Source organism: Pleurodeles waltl, chromosome 9 (genome assembly GCF_031143425.1).
Source record: "Pleurodeles waltl isolate 20211129_DDA chromosome 9, aPleWal1.hap1.20221129, whole genome shotgun sequence".
Classification (NCBI taxonomy): Eukaryota; Metazoa; Chordata; class Amphibia; order Caudata; family Salamandridae; genus Pleurodeles; species Pleurodeles waltl.
Window position 1 is genome coordinate 655740288 of NC_090448.1, and position 27182 is coordinate 655767469.

The following is a 27182-nucleotide window of genomic DNA, read 5'->3' on the forward strand; positions in this document are numbered from 1 at the left end:
GGGGAAAGGAGAGGGATCTGCCCCTGACCCAATCCTGATTCGTTAACCACCACTGCTGATCTCTTGCAGTTCCTCCAAAGATCTGAAACTTGTCGGAGAGATTCCCCTGATGCTGCGCCCACTGCAACTTCAGGTCCCACTGCAGAGGCCGCATCTGCCATCTGGCCTTTTGAACTAGCAGGATGCAGGAGGCCATGAGGCCCAGCTGCCTCAGAGTCATTCTCACCGAAATCCAGGACAGAGGCTGAAACATCGATATCATAGCCGAATATCCTAAACTCGCTTTTCGGGAGGATATGCACGAAGCTGAACTGTATCCAGAACAGCTCCGATGAAAGGGAGTGTCTGAGAAGGAGTCAGGTGTGACTTCGGCACGTTGATAGTGAACCCCAGCGAATGCAAAAGGTTCACCGTAGTCTGGAGGTGGGAGACGACTGTCTGGGGCGAGTTCGCCTTCATCAGCCAATCGTTGAGGTATAGGAAGACTGGGACCCCTAACCTGCGCAGATAAGCTGCCACCACTTCCATCACTTTTGTGAAAACCCGAGGGGCACTGGTAAGGCCAAAAGAGAGCACGGTAAACTGAAAGTGCTTGTGACCTACCACGAATCATAGGTAATGTTTGTGGGCCGGCAAGAGGGGAATGTGTAAGTATGCGTCTTGCAAGTCCAACGTTACCATTCAGTCTCCGAGATCCAGGGCAGATAGGACCTGAGCCAATGTCAACATTTAGAACTTCTCCTTTTTAGAAAGAGGTCGAGGGACCGAATATCTAATATAGGACGAAGACTCTTGTCCTTTTTCAGCACCAGAAAGTAGCGGGAATAGCAACGACCTACTTCTGGCAACAGAACCCTCTCTTTAGCTCCTTCGGCCAAAAGGGCTTGGACTTCCTTGCGGAGAAGCGCCATATGATCCTCCGATATTCGATTGTATGAAAGTGGCATGGCTGTAGGAGGTGTCTCGAAGGGGAGGGAGTAGCCCCATCGGACAATCTGGAGGTCCCACCTGTCCGAGGTAATGGTTTGCCATTGGGGCAGGTGATGGTGAATCCTGCTGCCAACTGCTTCCTGGTGTACCCGCGGACTAGGTAGGTTTGAAGGCTAAAGCAGGGGGCTGGGGTGGACTGGGCGACCCACTGGCTCCCTGATCCCCAGGGGCGTGGGATCCCGCGTCCGTATCTGCATCCGCATCGGGGCTGTACAGTATGCGCGGTCAACGGCCAGGGAGGAAAGGACACCATTGGGTGCCCCTTCCATAGCCATGAAAGGGGCGAAAGGCGAACTGCTGGGGTCTAGGAGCAGGCGTGAGGCCAAGGGACTGGGCCGTGGCTCGGGAACCCTTAAAGCACTCGAGCGCCGAGTCCACCTTGTCTCCAAAAAGACGTGTGCCATCAAAGGGCATGTCCATCAAGGAATGCTAGACATCCCCTGAAAAGCCAGATGTTCTCAGCCAGGCATGGCGTCTCAATGCCACCGTTGATTCAACCGATCTGCCCAGAGAGTCAGTCGTATCCAGTCCACAATAAATCATCTGTTACGGCTTGGGAAAGGACAGTCCAGGCCTCCTCTGGAACTCTAGGCAGCACTTGCGCAATCGTATCCCAAAGAGTATGGTAAAAGCAGCCCAAAAGGCATGCACTGTTCACGGACCAGAGCGCTATACTGTTGGAAGAAAACAACTTCTTCCTCACGTTGTCCAGTCTTTTTGAGTCCCTATCCGGGGGTGCGGCAGGGAAGGCGCCAGATGAAGAGGAAGGCCTGGATGACAAGGTTCTCAGGCGTGGGGAGTTGGGTGAGTAAGTTTGGGTCTGTTTGCGCAGGCTGATGGCAGCGGGCTATCGTCCTTTTCACAGAAGCCCCTGTGCTGGCTCTGGACCAAGTACCCAAAAGGATGTCTGTCAGTGCCTCATTAAAGGGAAGAAGGGGTTCAGAAGAGGAAGACCCTGTCTGAAGCACATCGGTTAGGTTATTAGGCCTAGCCTCCACAGAAGGTAGCTCGAGGTTCAAGACCTCAGCCGCCCTTCTCACCACCTTGGAGTATAAGGCACCCTCCTCCGTAGCCACGGTAGGAGGAGAGAGCATACCAGTGTCAGGGGAGGTGTCTAGACCACTGGCATCACCCAAATCCTGCACCCAGTCCATTTGGGGGTCAATCTGGTATTCTAAAGGGTCCAGCGTCCCCTCCAAACTCTCCCCGTATCCATACCCATAAGCATAAGGGTCTGGATCAACCCTGGACCCAGGAGAGCCCATAGAAAATGGAATCAGCGTTGTACGACATTGTTCCAGCTCCGGGTCGTTGGGTATGAGAATGGGATCGACGTCGATTGTGGGTCCAACCGACATCGGGAGCGTTGACGTCTGACCCGACACTGGGGAAGGTCACTTTGGCACGACCGGCATCGGGACGGATCCACGACTGGATCCGGAGGAGCCCTCCAAAGCAGATGACTTCGAACCCGAGGGGGCCCCCACCAACTCACCTGTGCTCGAGGGCGCCTGAAGGTGTGTCAGTCTGCCCAAAAACGAAGCACACTGCCTCATAAAATTCTTTGAGCTGGGCAGGGGTTGCTCCGGCTCTCTGGAATTCAGGGAAGCGCAGGGCCGACCCGGATGAAGGCTCCGAGGACAGAGGCCTAGAGCGTTGGCGCTCTTCCCATGCTGCATCGTCCGAGCGACGGGGTGAAGTCGATGAATGCTTGTCCTTCTTCTTATGACCCGAATGTCCCAATGACTTTGAGGACAAAGAGTGGTGGTGACTCCGCGGCTGGTCTAGAGACAGTGATTGCAGATGAGTCGAGAGTCGGGCGCCATGAGCTTTAGGGACCGCTCCCTCAAAGCTTTAGGGTACATGGCCCGACACTCGCAGCACGACTATGGGTCGTGATGGCGCTCCAGGCACCAAAGACACACGAGGTGCGGATTTGTCACGGACATCGTTCGGTGACAGGAGTCGCAGGGCTTAAAATCAGTGTCGCCGGACATCCCTTGACGCATCCACAACCTCGTCAAAAAGAATTCAACAAAAGTGGTAACTCTCTCAGGATCTGTGCTGAGGCTGGCGTGGAAAGAAAAGAACTGACGTCAGCGCGCCAGGGTGGCGCCCTTATACGACCACGATGTCATCACAGCGAACACGACACCAACGACGCCCGCAGAGTCGACCGGCGCCACCTGATGACGTGCAGAGGTAATGCTCGAAGAAAACTCTCTGGATCCAGTCTGACACCTTGGGAAATTTAAAGGTAAAGAATCTGCAACTAAAAGTCTCTATCAGATATGCATATCTACGTCTGATGGCTAGGGCCCTTCTTATAAAATTCAGGATAGCAATATCGACTGCTATTTACTCTATAGGGGGTCATTACGACCTCGCAGGAGACAGAATACCGCCATTGCCGGCGGTATTCCTGTCTCCCTATTATGACATTTCCGCTGGGCCAGCGGACGGTAACAGTGTTACCATCCACTGGCCCAGCGGAAATGTCACATCAACATTGCAGCCGGCTCGTAATAGAGCCGGTGGCAATGCTGATGTGCAGCGGGTGCAGTAGCACCCGTCGCACATTTCACTGCCCGAAATTCGGGCAGTGAAATGCGCGACGGGGCTATGCCTGGGGGCCCCTGCACTGCCCATGCCCAGGGGCACCCCAAGTCCCCTTGCCGCCAGCCTTTCAATGGTGGTGTGTACTGCCATGGACAGGCCGGCGGTCGGGGACTCATAATCCCCAGGGCAGCGCCAACATACCGCCGGCCGACAGGGTCGTAATGACCCGCTATGTGTTGTAAAAAAGTAAACGCTCTTCTATACTGTCTAATATTTGCTAATTTCAAACAAAATGTCAGATTCCGCCTCTCCTTTACACCGACAATGCAGTACTTATTGCACAAACAGCAAATGGGCTTCAGCGTTTGTTGGAATTGTTTATTGTTTTTATCAGGAGTTCAGATCTTAAGGTTAATTTTGTAAGTCCTTTACGATGGCTATAGGCCCCAAAAAGACTACATCTAGGACCCATGTGGTGGATGAGGGTAATTATAAACAAAGTCTCAAAGTTCAATTATCTTGGTATCCCATTTGATGCAGTATTAAACTGGGTCAATGTTCTTAAGATCAAATTGATTAAAGAAATGTTACTTTTAAATAAAAGTAAATGCATATCAGTTGGGCTCTATGGGGCGGGGGTGTGGGGCTATGAAAATGTTAGCTGCCTTCAATCGTTGAAAAAAAAGATTAGTCGTATCCTTCACACTCCGCCTACTTAAGGTGCATCAAGAATTGGGCCTGAATTTCCTGGTGGACATGGTTTAGTTTTCCTCCCTATTGTAATGGATTAGGATTTGGCTTACACCTGAATTAGCATTTATAAATTTGATTATGTCAGATGTACAAGTTACCTACCTTCGGTAACAATAAATCTGGTAGAGAGATATTCTAGTTGCAGATTCCTTACCTTCGAATTTTCCCCTAGGCGTCAGACTGGATACGGAGATTTTTTCTTCGAGCAAATACTCTTGCACATCGTCAGGGGACATCGGTCAACTCCGCAAGCGTTGTTGGCGTCGTGGTCGCCGTGATGACGTCAGGAGTAGTATATAGACACTGGCTCCGTGCAGTGATGTCAGTTTCTTTAAACGACTTTCCACGCCAAAGTACAGAGCCACGAAGAACACTGAAATTAGTGCACCAGAGCTGAGGCCCTGAATGGGGAAGCCCTGTCCCCAGAAATCAGTTCACAAGCGGGGAGGATGGGTGGGTCGGTAAGGAATCTGCAACTAGAATACATCTCTACCAGATGTATCGTTACGAAGGTAAGTAACTTGTACATCTGATAGAGACTTCTAATTGCAAATTCCTTACCTTAGAATAGATACCCAAGCAATGCCATCCTCGGAGGTGGGCTGTAAACCAACATCATACAAAGTTCTGCAGGACAGAACAACCAAAGTAGCCGTATCTATGGATCTGACTGTCTAGGCAGTAATGATTAGTAAACGTGTGCAGGGATGCCCACATGGCTGCCTGGCAGCTATCCAGGACAGGAACTCCATATGCTAACGTAGTGGAAGCAGCTCTTGCTCTGGTGGAATGAGCACGCAAGCCCTCAGGGGGTTGCTTCTTAGCCAAAGTGTAGCACATCTTTATGCAAAGAAGTACCCATCGAGAGATGGTACATTTTTGCGCCGCTTCCCTTTCTTCGTACCCACATATCCAACGAAGAGTTGATCGTCCACCCCAGAAATCTTTAGTACGTTGAGATAGAACGCTGACGCTCTTTTTGGATCCAGACGGTGGAGTCTCTCCTCCTCATGAGAAGGATGTGGAGGTGCGTAAAAAGTAGGGAAGGTGATAGACTGGCCTACACGAAAAAGTGTAACGACTTTGGGAAGGAAGGAAGCCTTAGTGCATAACACCACTTTATCAGGGTGCACAGACAAGTATGGGAGCTTAGAAAGAAGAGCCTGAAGCTCACTCACTCTGCGAGCAAAAGTGATGCTCACTCTCTCTGTGAGCAGAAGTGATGGCAACAAGAAAAACAGTTTTGAAAGTAAGGAGCCACAATGGACAATTGTGCATCGGCTCAAAAGGAATACACATTAAGAAAGTAAGCACAAGATTGAGGTCCCACTGAGGCATGATAAATAGAGTGGGAGGAAACAAATGGGTGAGACCCTTAAGGAATCAACTAACAATAGGAGACAAAGACTGAAGGCTGATCAGGCAACCTAAGAAAGACTGAAATATCCGATAAAAAACCTGTAAGGGTGCCCAAAGCAGAGCCCTGCTGGGCTAAAGAAAGAATGAACAAAAGAACCTCAGAAAGAGGAGCAGAGAGTGGATCAACAGATTTGTTGGTACACCACACATTTATGCCAATGACAGGCGTATACCGTTTTGGTTGAGGGATGCCTGGCTACCAAGAGATCATCACAGACTTTGGGTGGAAGGTCAAAAGCCGTCAACTGCTGCCACTCAATCTCCATGGATGAAGGCGGAGATTGGACAGGTTCGGGTGGAGAACCGTCCCCTGCTGCTGTGACAGAAGATCCTCCCGAAGAGGCAGTCTGAGTGGAGGATTGGTGGCCATTCTCTGGACACCATACTCTCTGTGCCCAGTCAGGAGCCACAAGATAACTTGGGACCGGTCGTTCCTGATCTTCTTGAGAACTCAGGGCAGAAGTGGTAAAGGCGGAAAGGAGGCCGAAGTACCACTTGAGACAAAAAGCATCAGAGAAACAATGTTGCAAAAAGGAGTCGCTGCTGAGTTACATATTGTCGGTTCCTGGAGGGTCCAGTTACAGAACTGGTGGCCAGAAGATGAAGTAAACGATGCAGGAGTCCTGTTGAATTCTTGTACGTCGAATCTGAGGACCCACCTGAGAGGGAGACCCTAAATAGCCCAGGAAGGGAGATTGGTCCCCTAGCAGGGTGACCACCTATCACGAAGGGGCTGTGACGTCACCTGCCTGATCTGGTCATTCAGATGCTCCCAGGGGCCTCTGCCAACCTTGGATTCAAGATGACAGAATCAAGTGGCCACCTAGAGGAGCTCTGGGCACCACCGCTGGGGGTGGTGATGGACAGGGGAGTGGTCACTCCCCTTCCATTCTCCAGTTTCGCGCCAGAGCTGGGACCGGGGGTCCCTGAACTGGTGCAAACAGGTTTATGCAAGGAGGGCTCCAAATTTGCTCTTCAAAGCATACCAGTGGCTTGGGGAGGCTACCCCTACCAAGCCATGTAACACCTATTTCCAAGGGAGAGGGTGTTACCTCCCTCTCCCACAGAAAAGCCTTTGTTCTGCCTTCCTATCCTTGAGCAGGTCAAGCAGCAAGAGGGTAGAAACCTGTCTGAGGGGTGGCAGCAGTGCAGGCTTGCCCGGAAACCCCAGGAGACTAGTAGGAGCAATGCTGGGGGGTCCTCTAAGGAGACCCCAGAGTACATGGAATCATACAACCAATACTGGAAACAGTATTGGGGTTCGATTCTGACACGTTTGATACAAAACATGCCCAGGTTCGGAGTTACCATTATGTAGGTGGACACAGGTAGTGGCCAGTGTCCAGGACACATGTAAAATGGCTTTTTCCGAACTTACGAAGTCCAGTGTAATAGAGCTGGAGTTCGTAGGGGCACCTCTGCTTATGCAGTGGTGCCTTCACACACAGGTACCTGCACCCTGTCCTCTGGGCTAGGAGGGTCTACCATAAAGGTGACTTGCCTTGTGACCTGTAGTGAAAGAGTGCATGCACCTTTTCACCCAGGCTGCAATGGCAGGCCTGCAGAAACATTCTGCATGTGCTCCTGGGTGGCACAATACATGCTGCAGCCCATGGGAAACCCCTGGTGCCCCAATGGGTACCTAAGTACCACATGCTAGGAACTTATATGAGGGCACCAGTATGCCAATTGTGGGTTGTGCTAAGACCTGAGAAACCAAATTTAGAGGGAGAGAGCACAGTGATGGGTCCTGTTTAGCAGGATCCCATTGAACACATTCAAAACACACTGACAGCAGGCAAAAGGTGGGGGCATCCATGCCAAAAAGAGGGTACTTTCCTACATAACCCCACACCCCCAAATGAAGGACAATAAGACTAACCTTGGCCAGATAAGTCCTTATTGTCTAAGTGGAAATATCTGGAGAGTACCTCTGTACTGGAGTGGTTACTCTCAGTATTTTTTCAACTGTATGGCCCCTTCCCTGTGGGGAGGTGGACCACCCTATCACTTTAGGTTTTTCTCATGTAAGGTGCCTAAACTGTGGGCCCTTTAGTTCCCTAGTTAGGGGCTGTGGACGTAAGGGTATTACAGCAGCAAAGGATTGCTGTCACTGGAACTCTATAGTAGGGCAGGGTTGATGTCCTAAGAGGTGGAAAGCAGGACAAAGTTGCTGCCCTAAAGGCTCTAGATGTGGACAGGGTTTCTGTCCTAAGGGGTGTAGAGCAGGATAGCATTGCTGTCCTAAAAGCTCTAAAGGACTATACAATGGCTGTGTTTTCTAGGGTGGAGCCGAGTTGCTGCCCCAAAGTTTCCTTAGGAGGGCAGGATGACTGTTCCAAGTTTTCTAAAGTAGGACAGGGTTGCTGTTCTACCCTAGGTTCCTTCCAGATGGATTCCTTTACCCCTAGGAACTCATCTGTTATAGCCATAGGATCCTGTAGTACAGGTTGCACCCAGGGGGTGGGTTCCTCCCTCTGAGGAGTGGGATCCTCAGAGGGAGTTTGGACAGGAGTTAACTCTGTATCCTTCCTCCTGCTGCTGTTCTTAGGAGTGTCCTGGGCCATTATTCCAGGCTCCAGGGCTCCTTGCTATTCTTGCTTTTTAACCCTGTTATGGTTAAGGCAAGGAGGGGTTTAGGGATCCCAAGCATGGCTGAATGGGCTTGGAACTCAACACTTCAGCCCAAGCTGAGGTCTCCAGGTCATGACCTAGGAGGCACTCTACAGGTAAGTTAGAAGACACTACCACACGCTTAGGGGCCAGTAACCCCACCTTAGCTAAAGTCTACCATAGCTATGGGGAGGCACTGAGTGGAGTTATTCACATCAGTGACTTGGTACCTGTGACCAATGAGGTGTTGTGCAGGTGACACCAGTTTTTCAGTTACTATGGTGACACTGGCACCTGTGTCCCTGTAGGCCTAAGCCTAAACTGACTAACAAAATACAGGGTCCCTATACTAATACGGAGAGAGATTCAGGGAAATCTACAATAAGTAAAAGGTTCATCACTCTCCAATACATTCAGTCAGGCTAACCATTTTCAAACAAAGCCTTAGTAAAGTTCAAATATTTATTAATCTAAACACAAATATATGTGTACATATACATCATTATTTAGAACTGTACATTTTATACAATGAATAATAACCCCCCTATCCACTCAGTAACTCTCACACAGAAGGCCTTCACTCGTCCATATACAACTCACCACACAAAAACAAACAAGCACACAACTACAAATAATATCGACATGAAAACGATGACCAAACACCGGAGAGACAAACCATTACAAACACAATAATATTTTCCAACGAAAGAATACTGATAATCTCAAATTTAAATGTCCATAAAACTGTTGAAATTAGGACATCACACTCATATATAAATCACAATTATTTTCCAATAATGAACTTCAAATCATTCCATTGCCCGAATATAAAATTTGTATCGCAAGAGCCAATACTTGCGGTCAGAATATTAATTCTAACTCTTATAGCTAAATTCAATAAGTCTCTAAATGTAACTTCTCATCCGCAAGATTACTTCGTCATTTAGTTAAATGAAGATTCAATCCGTTAAGTCTTTGAATACTAGGTCTCATAAGCAAAATGTCATCATCAATTTGTAAATCCTCCAAACTGCCAAATGATAGATAATCTTGATTGCCTTAGTGAGCCATCAAATATTGCCAAAAATGCTGACGCGCGTTTCGGTGGACTTCTGCCCTTAAATATGTTCATAATCCTCATAGGCCACCTTCATCAGGGCACTGGATCCAATAATGAGCACTGCGTCATCTTTTTAAATCTATATGTAAATTACAGACATATTTACCCATATATCAAAGATATTAAATAATATAAGTACATAAATTGCATCTAACCTCATGCGTGCAGACCCATTTGTGTGAGTGTGAGAACCAAACAAAAAACACACACACTAAGTGCAGGTGTGGTAAATAATACCAAAAAACCATACCAATCCATTTGCTGTGAATCAAGAGAACAGAGAACGTCAGCCCATACATGCTTAGGCAGTTGGAGAAATCGCAAACAGGGAATTACTGTAGTTACCTGAAGGTAGTAGATCAAACACGACAAGGACTACCACATAGAAAGAGGGTTCAAGAACCAAAAATGGCAAAACTGCAAAGAAACACAACTTTTAAACAAACTATGCGCGGAGAAGAACGCTACTATAAACTTATCAAACCGCATTTCCAAAGTATTTAGAACCCGTAAATAATACCTTGAAGAATCTTTTGAAACATTACACGCGATCCTCCGTATTTCTCAGAAAACATGTCATCTCTCGAGGTTATTTTTTCTAGGATGGTCCATCTAATCTCATCTTCTGTATGGTTAGCTGTGACCCAGTGCGTAACCAAGGGAGCATTAGGCTTCCTGGTTCTAATGGAAGACTTATGTTTCGACAATCTCACTCTAAGCTCCCTAGAAGTCTCACGGACATAAGATAAGGTAGATCACATTTTTTGATCTACAATGAGTCATGGTGTTCAGGGCAATAGTTTTGCCGTTACAAACAACCTTTTTTGAAACTATAGCCAATTCACAAGCATGACAGTTGCCACATTGAAAATTCACTTTGATTGGATCCATCCCTGTAATCGATCTCTGCGTCGATTCATGTGAACAGGCCACTGCAAATCTGACCAAGATATTACGCAGATTTTTGTTTCTCTTAAAAGCACATAATGGTTTCTCTAGACGTATAGAATCTTAACTGGTATTCAAAATGTGCCACTCTGAGGTAATGATCTTACAAATCCTATCATTTAAACTAGAGTGATGGATGACACATTGCAGCCTATCATTGTTGATTTGCTTCTTCCCTTGAAAAAGTGATTCACGATTATAGTGTTTCGCTCTTTTCAGCGAATCTTTGATCACCTTTGCGGGGTATCCACTCTGCCGTAATTTGCCGGAAAGGATCTCTCCATGTTTCACAAAATATTTCATCTCTGTGCAGTTTCTTCTCAAACGCAAGAACTGAGAGAAAACTATCATAATGTAGAAGAGTGTTACGTGCCTCAGCCTAAACACCATTTATCAACGGATGCTGCTTGTACTTCTCCATGTTAAGGGGACAAGCACCTAGGGTGACCCTTGGAGACAAAAAGTGTTTTAGGGGTTTCAATGTCTACCACAAGGCCCACTACAGTCCCAAAGGTGAACCCAACTACACGTTTAGGCTAAGTATTGCTACCACAGTTGTTGCTACTCTGGAGGTTCTGGGGGATAGTAGTGGTAGTGGTAGTAGTAGTAGTAGTAGTAGTAGTAGTGTTAGCAAGCATGCTGCTAATTTTAGGACAAGTGCTGTCACCTGCCCTGTGGCCTAGTTGCCTGCAAATGTAGCACCGAAGTTTCTTGTTGGAAGAGGACTTAGACTCACCCCAGACGAGATTTGTGGGCCTGAGGAAGATTCTTTTTTGTTTGTCTTTGTCCCCACCCTTGTCCTGATACCTAACTGCTTCCTCCTTTTTGTGGTCACCCCGTGTGAGTTTTCTACTGGTGCGGACCCACTTGCCTGCCTTCTTTCCCAATTCTTGGGGAGAGGTCAGATCAGAGTCCAACAGGTATCGATGCAGCTGATCAGAAATACAGTTATTAAAAATGTGCTCTCTTACAATTAGATTGAATAAGCCACAGTAGTCACTAACTTTGCTCCCATGCAACCAGCCTTCCAGAGCTTTAACTGAGCAGTACACAAAATCTACCCAATCTTGGAAAGACTCCTTCTCGTTTCCTTGAACTTGATCCTGTATTGTTCAGGGGTCAAACCAAAGCTGATGCATCCAACAGTGAATTTTTGAGTGCTGTATAATTGTCTGCATCTTCCTCTCTGACAGTGAGGTGTTTGTCTCTGCCTTTGTCAGAGAAGGAGAACCACAAAATTGCAGCCCAATTTCTTTGGGGGACCTTCAGAACTTTACAGGCACTCCCCAAACCAGTGAACCATTTGTAAATGTCATCTTCCACTTTGTAAGGTGGGACTATCTTGCTCAGGTTACTAGAATCATAAGAGTCCTCCCTGATGCTGGTGTCCCTAAAACTAAGGCCTCCCTATCTAGGGTCAGCTGTTGCTGCTGCAGCCTCAGCTTGGCCTCCTCCAACCTCAGTTTCCTAAGCTCCCTGTCTTAGGGATCTTCTCCTGAGGTGGAGCAGTGGTCACAATCCCTGGAAGACTGGTAGGTGCAATACTGGGAGGTCCTCTAAGGAGCCCCGAGAGTGCATGGAATCATACAACCAATACTGGCAACAGTATTGGTGTATGGTTCCAACATGTTTGATACCAAACATACCCAGGTTCTGAGTTACCATTATGTAGCTGGACACATTATGTAAGCTGGACACAAGTGTCCAGTACACATGTAAAATGGCTTCGCCGCACTTACGAAGTCCAGTGCACTGGAATTGGGGTTCGTAGAGGCATCTCTGCTCATGAACGGGTGCCCTCACACACAGGAACCTGCACCCTGCCCCTCAGGCTGAAAGGAGCTACAATAAGAGTGACTTACAGTGAGTGACCTGGTGTAGTGACCAGTAGTGAAAGAGTGTATGCACTTTTTCACACAAGCTGCAATGGCAGGACTGCAGACACAGTTTGCATGGGCTCCCATGGGTGGCATATTACATGCTGCAGCCTCTGGGGGACCCTGGTGCACCAATGCCCTGGGTACCCAAGTACCATATACTAGGGACTTACAGGGGTACACCAGTCTACCGATTGTGGGGTGTAAAGGGTACCAAAGCATCCAAATTTAGAGGAGATGACAATCACTGGGGTCCTGATTAGCAGGAGCCCAGTGGGGGTAACCATGCCAAAAAAGAGTGACTTTCCTACACAGGTCACTTTGAATGATTCTCCACTCCATTCCAACGTAACAATTATGTAGAGCTGAACAATGTCGATCACCCCCCAATGCTGACAATCCTGGCCTTGTAGAGTATCACCAACACATTACTAAATTGGCTCCAAATTTTACCTCTCGGTTTGTTCCTTTTCCATCTCCTGGAGCCTGTTGCACTACCAGGTGACGTCTAACACGGCAGGCTCCTAGGTAGTCATAAGTGCAATTGTCTTTTTTCCTATACTCTTACTCAATAACATTAAATCCTTGACTTTTTATATCCTCTCAGCAGAGAAACCAATCAATTCGTTTTATCCATCCTATTTTGTTTCCTCTCAACATACATACATACTCGACTCCTTAACAGCTATTTCTCACTAGATGGCCACCTGATCACAGGTGATGAACTCCTAAAAAGACTATCTTCTAGCCTTACATCCATACTATTTTCTATGGTACGATACTTCAATTCCATCTTGCCCAGCTGTGAACCTTGTGGTGCAAACAAAATCCTTTTACAAGAAGGGAAGTATGACTGCTGGGGAGAAAACCCACAGTAGGCCTGCAGAATAAGATGAACACCTCTCTATCAGTACCCTATACCAGTTATTTAAAATTCCCATAATATGAAATGAGGCAAGAAATCAACAAGTTCTGTTGCATCATTTACAGGCTAGCTATGTATGCGGAGATATCAGGACGAGGAAAAGTTTTACATATTTTCAAAGCCTATTCTTTATTAGACATTTTTCAAACGGTTGAAATCACTCCTGTCTCAGTTTATACATCAACAGTACAAGTCCAGCATAAGTGTTCAAAAGGTACAAAGTTCATATTTCATTCAATCTGAATAGTTCCTTTTTGTATTTCAAGTTGAAGGCTAGTAGAGATTATTCCATGTCTCATCAGATCCGAAATAGAAGAGGCAATTTGAGCAAGTTGCTTACCTTCGGTAACGCATTATTTGGTAGATACAATATCTAGCTGTAGATTCCTTACCTTTGAATTACCCAGATTGGATCCGGAAACTATTGTGTGAGTAGTACCCCTGCATGCTGTTGGGTGTCTTTGCTCAGTTCTGTGTGGCATCATTGGCACTGGAAATGACGTTGTGGTCACCTATATAGGTGCCAACCAGGCGCAAGGACGTCAGTCACTTTTCATGACTTTCCAAGCCACAAGTGCAGAGCCATGAAGTGAACTGACAGACATGTGTCAAAATTAGGGCCCTTAAAGGAGAACAACCCTAGCCCTAGAAATCTGCACGCAGAGCAGGTGGCATGGGTGGGTCTGTAAGGAATCTTCAGCTAGATATTGTCTCTTCCAGATAATGTGTTACTAAAGGTAAGTAACTTGTTCATCTTCTACCTGCAGATTCCTTATCTTTGAATAGATACCCAAGCCATATCCTCTTGGTGGTGAGCTGCAAACAAATTTTCTTAACTAGAAAGTACTGCAGGACCGAATGGGTGAAATGCCCATCTCAACAGACCTGAATGTCGATGCAGTAGTGTGGGGCAGGGAGGCCCACAGTGCTGCCTGGCATATGTCCAGGACTGTGACTCCATGAGTTAACACCGTGGTTATAGCTTTCCCTCTAGTGGAATGGGCCCTTAAGCCCTCCGGGGGCTGCTTTTTAGCCGGGGCGTAGCAGATCTTGATACAAATAACGACCCAGCCCATAATGGATCGTTTCTTTTCTGTACTTCCCAACCTTTTTGTGCACTTACATAGCCCACAAAGAGTTGGTCATCCATTTGGAAGTCTTTTGTGAGGGCAAGGTAGAACAACAATGCTTCTTTGGGTCCAGACGATGGAGTCACTCCTCTTTAGCTGTATGTGGAGGAGCATAAAAGGTGGGCACAGTGGCAGTCTGTCCCAAATGTAAAGGTGTCACCACCTTTTGGAGGAAAGAGGTCCAGGTGCCAAGCACCACCTTGTCCTGAAACACATTAATATAGTGAGCCTTGGATGGCAGAGCCTGCAGCTCACTCACCCTCTGGGCAGATGTTATCATCCCTAAGAAGGCTGTCTTGATGGTAAGCAGCTAGAGGGAACAATTGTGTAGTGGTTCAAAGGGAGCACACATGAGAAAGGTGAGAACCAGATTTAGATCTCACTGAGGAATGATAAAGAGAGAAGGGTGAAACATATGTATAAGCCCTTTCAGAAACCTATTTACAATAGGGAACTTAAATTAAAGGGGGCTGGTCAGGCAGTAGCAGTAAGGCGGACAGAGCAGAAAGGTAACCCTTAAGAATGCCCAGAGGAGAGCACTGCAGGGCAAGGTTAAAATGAAGAGAATAAAATCAGAAAGAGGCAGAAGGAGGGTCGAAAGAATTATCGACTGCCTGGCCACCAAGATAACTTTACAGACTTCGGGAGGAAGGTCAAAAGCTATCAACTGTCACAGCCCAATCTCCATGCATTGAGGCGGAGAGGTGGCCGGTTTGGGTGGAGGACGATCCTCTCGAAGGGGCATCCTGATGTTCCTGATCTGATTGCAAACCCTGGGTAGAAGTGGTATGGGCGGAAAGGCGTACAGGAGGCCTGAGTTCCACTCAAGAAGAAAAACATCTCAGAGGGATAGCTGCCTTGGAAATTCCAATGCGCAAAACTGCTGACATTGCATGTTCTCTTCGGAGGCAAACAGATCTTACCAAGGTTCTCCCTACTTCTGAAATAATTTTGCCCTGCTGTTCCAGCCATGTCCAAAGGCGCAGAGCCTCTTGGCAAAGTGTCAACAACACCACTCTACCCTGCTTTTTGCAGTACCATATTGTCCGTGAATACCTGCACTAACTTCCCCCTGACAGAGGGAAGAAATGCCTTCAATGATAGCCAGATCACACGGAGCTCCAGCAAGTGGACGTAGAGTCCGGATTTCACCTGAGACCAGAGTCCTCTGATCACCACCTCTCCCAGATTGCTGCCCCCAGTCCTAGGAGAAACACGTCTCACTACTGTCAGATCTGTTTGGGGAAGGGAGAGGAATCTGCCTCTGACCCAGGTTCATCAGCCACCACTGCAGATCCTTTGTAATTCAAGGGGTGTGGAATTCCTATGACCAGACTCCCAGGTAAGATTTTCTGAGGTCAAAGACAACAAGATTTCATATTTACTTTGACCTTGGGACAAGCAGGCCAACCCCCTGCAGCACAAACCCTTTGGCTGCCTGTTTACAGTGCTTTATTATGGAGCACAGAAGGGAATTGTCTGCATTTGAGGTAATATTTGTGTCCATATTTAAGCTGTTCAAACTTGCATTTATGCTTCATTAATGCAAACCTTTACTATTCGGATGAACGCTCTAAATAAGTGCTATTAGCTCTGACAGCACTAATGACTGTGGTTCAGAGTAAAAAAAAATAAAAGTGTACACACGTTTGCAAAGTTTAACAGGCTACATATAAAACTCCCAGAGTGCTCTTTGATTAAATGCAAATATTTGCAGAAGCTTGGAAACAAGATTTATGATTCTTTGCTTTTAAAAAAATGTTCACGAAAATGCAACTAAGAAATTTGTTTTTGCTAAACTACTTTAAAATGTTAGGTGCTATTTATTTGAAGCATCATGTAATAGAAAGTATTGATGCATGCTAGTATTTCCAAAACATATTCATAATGGAAAATCAGTGTACCCAGTTTCAACAAGATTATGGGAACATGAAAATAAGCAAGCACTGGCAAAGTCAATAGGTCTGACAAGGGTGGTCAGTTTTTTGTTTTGTCAATGTGTGTCTTGTTTTGACATGGCTTTTGTAAAACTTTATTGTTGTGGGGGCTGCAGAGCCCTCACCACTGGAACAAACATTGGCAAAAAGCCATATTTTTATCTAAAAAAAAACACACATTAAAAGGGTAGTTCTTGGCACTGAACAAAATTACTCTGTGTGCTAATATGCTCCTTGTGAATGAGCAGACTGCTTTCACTCACAGTGAAACAAGTCAATAGATGGAGAGAGAGAGAGAGAGAGAGAGAATTTTAATAAAAACAAAGGGTCTTGGTTAACGCTAGGCCTAATTAGCAGTCCTATTCTTAAGGAAAGTCACAAAAGTGCATCCATGGTATATGTCTTTGCATTAGTGCAGATGAACCTATTTCATGAACTCACAGGAATTTACCGAGGTAGACCAGAAAATCGTACTATTAGAAAGTATTTGTGGACTGTACTTTAGCACAAGCAAATATGCATGTGTAGATTTAACCATGTGAAAGTCTATGGAGCGTTTACAAGTTCACTTTCCCTCCAACCAATTTTTTCCCCAACCATGGAAGAAGCTTTACGTCTGCCCTTATCAGGAGTAAATTTCCAAACATGCAAGTTAGTAGGTTTGCACAGACTCAAAAGGACATTCCAACCTTGGAACTACTGCTAACTGCTGTCTCCAGCACCAGTATGTACAACTGCAGAAAGGCGGCAAAATACAGAAATTGCTAGTTTTTAACCCTGATGTAATATCAGCCCTGGCATAATCTGATATGCTAAAGTCAGAGCTCTTATATAATGAGATTGCTGCCATAATTTATTGCCATCTTACACGGCACCAAAAGGACAAGTAAATTTTTTTACAGGACAAGAAGATTTATGAAGCAACCTTTCCCATGGACAAGTAGATATTTTATTAAATTCCATACCCCTGCAGTTCCCTCCGAGATCTGGACCATGTCAGAAACATTCCGCTGATGCTGCGCCCACAAGAACTTCAGGTCACACTGCGGAGGCTGCATATGCCATCTGGCACGTTCACCAGCAGGATGCAGGAGGCCTTGAGGCCCAGCAGCTTCAGAATTATATGCAACAAAATCCAGGATTGAGGCTTAAACCTGGGTATCAACCTGAATATCCTGGACTCGCTGCTCGAGAGGATAAGCCTGACACTGCAATGGGTCCAGAAAAGCTCCAATGAAAGGGAGCATTTGAGAAGGAATCAGGAGTGACTTCGTCACGTTTAGTGATCCGCAGCCAATGCAGGAGGTCCGCCGTAGTCTGAAGGTGGGAGACAACAGCCTTCAACAGCCAGTTTTGGCGGTAGGGGAAGATTGAAACCCCTGATGTGCACAGAAGAACTGACCTCACCACCATCACCTTGGTGAACACCTGAGGAGTGCTGGTAAGGCCAAAGGGTAGCACATTAAATTGAAAGTGCTCGTGACCTACCTTGAACTGCAGGCAACCCCTATGGGCAGGTAGGATAGGGAAGGGAAACTACTTACCCTGCAAGTCCAACGCTATCAGCGACTCTCCTTGGTCTATGGCAGATCAGACCTGAGCCAAAGCATTTTGAATTTCTCACTTTTGAGGAAGAGATTTACGATTTGCAGATCTAGAGTAGGGTAAAGACCTTTGTTCTTTGTGGGTACCAGAAAGCAGTGGGAACAACAACTACTACCTTATTCTGATATATGAACCCTTTCAATATCCCACTTGGACAGGAGAGCTGTAAATTCCTCTCCACGCAAGGTCATATGAACCTCTGCCAGCTGTTCCTGCATTTGTGGTATAGGGGAAGGAAAAGATTGGAAAGGGAGGGAGTAGACCCTCTGAATGATCTGCAAGACCCATTTGTCCGATGTAATGGACTGCCAGTGGAGATGATGTTGGATTCTCCCTCCAATTGGGCACCCATGGTCATGCAGAACCAGACTACGAGGACTTAGAGGCTGCCAGGGAGTTGGTGGCAGACAACTTCTGGCTACCAGAACCACGGGGTCAGAATATATCACAGCCATGTTTCGCACAGCTTGGGGAGCTTGCCAAGGACGGTGGCTGGCATAGGGTTGGCGCGGAGGCACGCCACTTCCGTAGTCACAAAAGGCAGCCTGGAGGCGAGGTGTCACTGAGAGGCCCAAGGACTTGGCCACAGCCACAGAGTCGTTGAAGCCCTCCAGTGCCGCATCTGCCTTTGTTCTATGTCCATGTGGCTGACCTGGACATCCCCTGAAAAGCCAGATGTTCTCAGTCAAGCATGGCATTGTAAGGCCATCGTCAACGAAACCTCTCTGCCCAATGAGTCAGTCTTGTCCAAACCACACCAAATAGTGAACTTCACTGCCTCTCTCCTGACTTTTACTGCTTGGGAGACGATGGCCCGGGCCTCCTCCGGCATCTGTACCAGCACTTGTGCAACCGTATCCCACAAGGGATGGAATAACGTTGGTCACTGACTGGAATGCTAGGCCGGTGGAAGAAAACATTTTCTTACCTAAGCTATCCAGGTAACATGCCATGGGAAGTTCAGGCGTGGGCTACCAAGCTCTCATGGGTGGGGTGTTGCTTGAAGAAACTAGGATCACCCAGGGCAGAGCAATGACGGCGGGCAATTGTACTATTTACAGGAGTCCCTGTGCTGGCCTAGGACCAAGTTCCCACCAAGACATAAGCTAGTACTTCATTAAAGGGCAATAGGGGTTCGGATGAGGAAGCCCCAGGCTGAAGCTCTTCCATCAGAAGGTTAGTCTTGACCGCCACAGAGGCAAATTTGAGGTCAAGGACCCCAATGCCCTCTTAATCCCCATTGCATAAGATGCTCCCTTGTTAGTAGCCACTGTGGGGAGAGAGAGAGCAAGCCAGTAACTGGGGAGGAGTCCAGTCCACTGGCATCTCCAAGTTCCTCATACTGTCCAATGAAGTTTGGGTCTCTAACTCGTATTCTGAAGGGTCCAGTGACCCCTACCACTCTTCCTTGATGCCTTGCTGCTCCAGAAAAAGTTCAGGCAAAGACCTAGGACCAATGGGCCCGGCCGGCTCCCGAATTGGCGTCAATAGATGCCGTTCCGACTCAGAGCCACACAGGAGGAGAATAGGTTTGGCACCGCCGGTGGTGCAGAGAACCTTGACATGAGGATGGTCGCTGGAGAAGATTGGTTTGGCATGACCAGCGCTGATCTGAATCAGAGATCAGATCTGTGAGACCTCATCGGAACCGAACCTCCAAACCAGAGGGGCCCAAAGGCGCACAGAGGGTTATGGGTGTGTCGGCCTACTCAAATATGAGGTGCACGGCCTTGCAGAAGTCTTTCAACTGAGCGGGGGCCGCGCCGGCACCTGGAAACAGGGAAGGCTCAGAGTTGGACCTGGCAACGGCTCTGCAGAACCGTGCCTGGAACGCCGATGTTCCTCACTTATCGCTTCAGACGGACAAGTTTGATTGAAGTTCGTTTAGACTTCCTCTCATGTTTCTTACCCGAGGGTCCACAGGACCTCGAGGGCGAAGAAGAGGACTTGGGGCTCCTTAAACAGTCCTGCGCCCTTCTTCTTCATTGGAACCGAAACCTCCCAGGAGTAGCACTAGCTGGAGTCAACTGGCGGGCTGCAAGCAGCTTAAGGGACTCCTCCCTCAAATTTTTTGTGCACCATGACCCAGTAGTCCAAGCACGACTATTGATCGTGGTTGTACTCGAGACACCATAAGTACACCAAGTGCGGGTCTGTTTTCGACTTGCACGGTGACAGATGCCACGCTGCTTGAAACCAGCCATCCTTTGACACACTATCAAAAACAGTTGACAAAAAGTAATAAAAACCTGACAAAAAGAGGCAGAGGGGTAGCTCTTCTCCAGATCAGCGATAACTGGCGCGGAAAGAAAATAACTGACGTCCACACACCTGGGTGGCACCTATATAGGTGACCGCAACATAATTTCCAGTGCCAACGACCCTGACAACGCCGTGTGGAACCAAAGGAGGCATGCAAGGGTACTGCTCATGCAAAAGTTTTCTGATCCAGTCTGATGCCTGGGAAATTCAAAGGTAAGGAATCTGTAGCTAGAAGTCTCTATCAGGTTGAAGCACACTAGATACTAGAAAGGGAGACAAATCAAGAGTTCCCAGAAGGACCTAGAGCTGGCAGCCATGCAAATGCTATCGCTAAACCTACATTCTGCTAGGTACCGACACACACAACTAATGGAGTCATTATGGTGCATAAACTATAGACAACATATGGCAAGATCCCAAGCAATAGCAGATAAATCCAGCAAATTATTAGCATGGCTAGTTAAACAAGATAAAGTCACTTCGCTTGTTTCCACTGGTAAACTCCCACCAGATAAGGTAGGTATTCGTAGGAGGCTATCCACTCTGTTTATTGTAATCATAGCACGCCATATAGCCCTTTGACTGGCCCTGACCTGACTCACATTACTGCGAATACCAGTTGAGCAACGTGAGTTAAGAGTGCCCGATCACTGAGCAGGAGGTCCGATTTGCAACATGTAAATTCCCTGAGCTTGGCAGGATACCAATCCAGATTTATGGAACCTATACAGACCTTTTGGTTCCTAAGCCAAATTATATAAGATGGAGAATAAAAAAGAAACCTTAACTCCTACTGTACGTGAGGGTGATGCTCTTCTGGTTTCTATCCCAAAACAGGTCTTTGACGCACATGAAGTCACCTCATATTGACCCCTGGCTATTATGAGCAATGATTACAAAATATTTAGTAAGGTCTTCATGTCATGCTCTTATTTCTGTCCTAGACCAGTTGGACAGATTGGCTTAATTCCAGGTCATTCTACACCTCTTAACATATGTCGATTACACCAACTTACAGTGTCTGCTCCACTACACTGGTCATATGCCACTCGCTTAGATCTAGATTTTAAATAATAAGCATTTATGTTAGATTTGGAATACAGGTTTACTGCACTGTGCAAAATGGTCTTAGGCGGAAAATACCATAAGAGCACACTACTATACACTAAACAAACAGCCAGAGTCAGCATTGGTCAACTAATTCCTGAATCTATTAGTGTTAGGAGAGGCACAAATTAAAGTTGCCCACGGTCCCTCCTCTTGTGTTGGCAATAGTGCCATTAGTGATCAGACTTTGCCAGCTGAGAGTAGACTTGGGTATTATGCTTGATGGAGAGATACATATAGTGTATTTTTAGGCTGATGATGTTTTAATCTACAACATGAATATATACAACAACATTTCAACAGTGACACAGCTGTGGAGCTCCTTCAAACTAGCCTCCGGGCTTGGAGTGAAACGGTCCAAATCCTGCCTCTTTTCTTGAAGTCCAGAATGTCCCCTGCACAATACTACCACAGAAGGTAACCATACCACTTGTACAAACATTGCTTACTATAGGCACAGGATGCAAGCTAATATCCTGGCTAGTCATATCTATCACAGTTTGAACTGAGAACTCCCTGGCGTCATTACGTTTGAAATGGGAAACTGATGTAGGCTGCATATTAAAGAAAAAATGGGAGAAACCGCACACTCATCCACACAAAAATTCAAGAAATGCCAAATTTCAATACACACATCACAATATTCTACATCTTGCCTACTTAACTCCAGATAGACCGAGTAAAATACACACAAATTCTAGTTCTAAATACCCCTTTTGTGTCCCCTTGGAGCGGATCGAAAACAGGTTTTGGGATTGCCCGTGGGTTGCCACTTACTGGAAAGACATGTGTACCATATTAATGACTACTACTGGCCACCAAGACCTATATAGCCTAGAAAGCTGCATAATGGATCTTTTTAAACATCCCATGTCTAATAAAGTTGTAAACCTATTTTTTGACCTGGCCTTCCTACTAGCTAGGCATTCCAGCACCATGAAATGGAATGCCTCGTCACTACAAGTGGTGATCAATGGCATGCTATTGTTATGAACTGGGCTAAAGAAAAATCTACTTCTCTGAGACCAGAAGAGGCTAGAGGCTTATGGAAACACCCTACTGCCGGTCTATGATATGACCTACTCTAATGTCTTACAGACAATACCATACCCCTATGAATACACGTTGTTCTCTTGATTCAAACAACTAAGGCATTGATTTCAAACACAACTAACAAGATCATCCCACATACCCAGTGCCACTAGAATTATGCATCATAATGTGGCACATTTTGTGACAGTATTCCCTCATTATTTAGCCATTCTTACACCTTGTACCAGTGTCTGAGTGTAAGGAAATGCCTCCTTGGCTTGGTTACCCCTTGACTTTTTGCCTTTTGTTGATGCCAGTTATGATTGAAAGTGTGCTGGGACACTGCTAACCAGGCCCCAGCACCAGTGTTCTTTCCCTAACTGTACCTTTGTTCCCACAATTGGCACAGCCCTGGCACCCAGATCAGTCCCTTGTAAATGGTACCCCTGGTACCAGGGGCCCTGATGCCAGGGAAGGTCTCTAAGGGCTGCAGCATGTCTTATGTCACCCTGGGGACCCCTCACTCAGCACAGCCTCACTGCTTGTGTGTGCTGGTGGGGAGAAAGTGACTAAGTCGACATGGCACTCCCCTCAAAGTGCCATGCCCACCTCACACTGCCCGTGGCATAGGTAAGTCACCCCTCTAGCACAGGTGAGGGCATATGTGCATGAGCACTATGCACCAACAGTGTCTAAGCAAAACCTTAGACATTGTAAGTGCAGGGTAGCCATAAAAAGTATATGGTCTGGGAGTTTGTCAAACACGAACTCCACAGTTCCGTAATGGCTACAATGAAATCTCGGAAGTTTGGTACCAAACTTCTCAGCACAATAAATGCACACTGATGCTATTGTGGAATTTATTGTAAAATACACCCAGAGGGCATCTTAGAGATGCCCCCTGAATACCAGTCTGACTCCTAGTACCAGGTTGACCAGTTTCTGCCAGCCTGCCACAACCAAACGAGTTTCTGGCCACATGGGGAGAGTTCCTTTGTCACTCTGTGGCCAGGAACAAAGCCTGTACTGGGTGGAGGTGCTTCTCCCCTCCCCCTAGAGGAATTGTAACACCTGGCAGGGAGCCTCAAAGGCTCATGCCTTTTGTTACAGCACCCCAGGGCACCCCAGCTAGTGGAGATGCCCGCCCCTCTGGCCACTGCCACCACTTTTGGCAGCAAGGCTGGAGGAGATAATTAGAAAAACAAGGAGGAGCCACCCACCAGTCAGGATAGCCCCTAAGGTGTCCTGAGCTGAGGTGACCCCTGCCTTTAGAAATCCTCCATCGTGAGAATGGAGGATTTCCCCAATAGGATTAGGGATGTGCCCCCCTCCCCTCAGGGAGGAGGCACAAAGAGGGTGTAGCCACCCTCCAGGACAGAAGCCATTGGCTACTGCCCTCCTGACCTAAACAAACCCCTAAATCTAGTATTTAGGGGCACCCCAGAACCCAGGAAATCAGATTCCTGCAAACATACACAAAGAAGGACTGCTGACCTGAAACCTCTGCAGAGACGACAGAGACACCAACTGACTTGGCCCCAGCCCTACCGGCCTGTCTCCAGACTCAAAGAACCTGCACAGCAATGCACCCGACAGGGACCAGCGACCTCTGTAACCTCAGAGGACTGCCCTGAAACCGAAGGACCAAGAAACACCAGAGAACAGTGGCACTGTTAAAAAAACAGCAACAACTTTGCAACTTTCAAAGACTTCACTCTTCCTGCCGGAAGCGTGAGACTTCACACTCTGCACCAGATGCCCCCGACTCGAGCTCCAGAGAACCAACACTGTAGGGAGGACTCAAAGGTGACTGCGACCTTGTGAGTAACCTGAGACAACCCCCATGGACCCCCACAACGACGCATGCAGAGAGGATCCAGAGGCTCCCCCTGACCGCAACTGCCGGGAACAAAGAACCCGACGCCTGGACCAAGCACTTCACCCGCAGCCCCCAGGACCAGAAGGAACCGAACTCCAGTGCAGGAGTGACCATCAGGTGACCCTCTGCCTAGCCCAGTCGGTGGCTGGCCAGAGAAGCCCCCCTGTGCCCTGTCTGCACCGCTAATAGTGACCCCCTGATCCCTCCATTGATTCCTATTGAAAACCCGACGCCTACTAAGCACACTGCACCCAGCCGCCCCTGTGCCCGTGCCTACTTGTGTTTCACGCCTCCCCCAGTGCTCTACAGAACCCCCCCCGGTCTGCCCTCAGAAGACACAGATACTTACCTGTTGGCAGACTGGAATCAGAGCACCCCTGTTCTCCATAGGCGCCCATGTGTTTTGGGCCCTCCTTTGACCTCTGCACCTGACCGGCCCTGTGTTGCTGGCGCAGTGACTTTGGGGTTGCCTTGAACCCCCAATGGTGGGCTCCCTATGCCCAGGAACTTGTAAGTGCCTTACTTCCCTCATAAACTTAACCTTACTTACCTCCCCCAGGAACTGTTGATTTTTGCACTGTGTCCATTTTTAAAATAGCTTATTGCCATTCTAACTAAAACCGTGTATGCTACTGCTCTAATTCAAAGTTCCTTACTTACCTGTGTGGAGTACCTTGCATTTTATGTATTTACTTAAAATCTTGAAACTTGTGGTTCTAAAATAAATTAAGAAAAGTTATTATTCTATATAAAACCTATTGGCTTGGAGTTAAGTCTTTGAGTGTGTGTTCCTCATTTATTGCCTGTGTGCGTACAACAAATGCTTAACACTACCATCTGATAAGCCTACTGCTCAACCACACGAATACAAAATAGAGCATAAGAATTCATTAATTTTGCCACTATCTTACCTCTAAGGGGAACCCTTGGACTCTGTGCACACTATCTCTTACTTTGAGATAGTATATACAGAGCCAAGTTCCTACACTGAGAAAATAGGTCACCTTAATTAGTACCACCTTCACACTCAAATACACAATTAACAATGGAAAGATGACCAGTCAACCTCTGCGAAAAGCCTTCCGATTCCTAGGAACCAGTGTTGCCATATTTTTTGTAACTTTTGGTCTGTTTAAGCTACATACTATTTTTTTGTTAAAATCTGCACATTATGAGGCAGATGATGGATTAGGTGGCAAATGTGGCAAATCCATGCTTATGCCAAAATCGCCGCAGCATTGCAAAATTCCAGTTGCCCTGCATATACCCGCTGATCTTTAGCTCGCGGCCATTGGGCTCTAACTGCACATCAGTCCATTCCCTCTCACAAGTACACATACTCATTTATAAATCACCACCAGGCCAGTTGGACTGTTACTTTGTTCTATTATTAGCTCAATGACTTATGGACCAACATTTTTTACTATGATTAAGCAGCATATTGTTTATTCTACTCCATATCAGACAGCTTTAACGCGTGTAATATAAAACTCCACACATGCTGAATAGAGATCAATATTGTCTCAAAATGTTTTCTCTAAAATAAACTACGTTAATTATTGCAAAATCAATAAATACATTAAAAAAATATAGTAACGTATAAATTCACTATTCTTAACTCCACATCCAAGTAACTTAATATGTTTAACTCCACATCTGCATATACATACCATCAAGCTAGGACGATGTTGAGTTAATAGTAAACATATACTTACCTGTATATACTTACCTTGAAGAGTCAGTTGCAGCTAATTTGAGGGCCAATCTCTATATTCTTGAAGTATACCTAAAAAATGCATCTGTAGTTTTCAGGTAGGCACTTACAGAGGTATAAACATGCACCATACCTCCATAAAGTGTCAAGGGTGCCCTTTCAGTTCAGAATAAAATTTTCAAGAGGAGATCTGAAAAGGATGAGTATTCTTCTGAAACTTGATGCATGAACACAAGCTCCTTGTCATGTGAAGGTTATTCTAGAAACTACGTTGAGATCCATCTAAGCAAACTATTGATCTGAGAACTGGACGGTTGTCCTCTTAACTCAAAGACCCGTTGAGATGGGATCTCCATTACTGGGAAAACACTGCCTTATGGACCACATCAAATAAGTGGGCCTCTTAGGCAGGTAATCTTGCACTCCTGAGACATTTTAGCTTTTGGAAATTTGTCAAGAAAGGTAAAACTGCCGTCAACATTGACAAAGCATTTGCCAGGGAGGTACCAAAACAGCTGAGAAGTCACAAGGAGTATACCGAACAAGAGCAGGAGCAAAAGCGCAACAAATGGCCAGTCCAGAGGCCTCTTTGCTACCTAACCAATGCTACATAAATTATCCATCAGAAGCTGCTCATCACAACCAGGAGGCATTTACAATAATTGTTTTACCAAAAACTCTCAGAACAAAAAGAAACCTTGGAAAACAATTCCCCCACCAAGAATGAAAACACAGAGGAGGAAAATCTCATGTGAGAAAAGGGTCAAAAAATGACTCTTACATTCATAAAGAGAAATGTTCAAAATTGAAACACAGTAAAAATAATTGAATAAAGCTAAAAATAATCTTCAAGTTTACAAGTAAAATAAAATGAAAACAAAAGTGGCCATAGATGGTTTTGTGAGCCTCTCATCGTAACGCTGAAAAATGAACTCTCTAACTGAGGAAGTTAGGGTGGTATAGTATCTGGATGCTTTAAAAGGCAAGGATTAAAATTCTTCTTTATAAGAAATAATGCATGTGGACATCATTGTTTTTTAATTTTAGGGGAAAATGTATTTTCAGACAAATTTTACTTCATAGAGTATTTTTTGTAATTGTGTTTATTAAAAAGATAGAACTACTGCATCTCCTAACCATGCTTTCTTTGCAAAATCATTTTCAAAATAAAAAGTTTAACTCTTTAAATATTTTCTGGGGCCCCACACCAAAGTAAAGATATACTTATGTTCATATCTATCAAGGATCATTCCATGAACGGGGACCGAATTAGCCAGGAAAAGAGTTCCCAGCATGTGAATTTAGAATTATT

The 27182-nt window shown here is 46.3% G+C and overlaps 1 protein-coding gene across 1 annotated transcript in view; it reads right to left on the minus strand.

The window, feature by feature from the left end:
• CCDC61 (coiled-coil domain containing 61) overlaps nt 1–27182 on the minus strand; it is a 637121-nt gene that overhangs the window by 360321 nt on the left and 249618 nt on the right. The window lies entirely within an intron of this gene.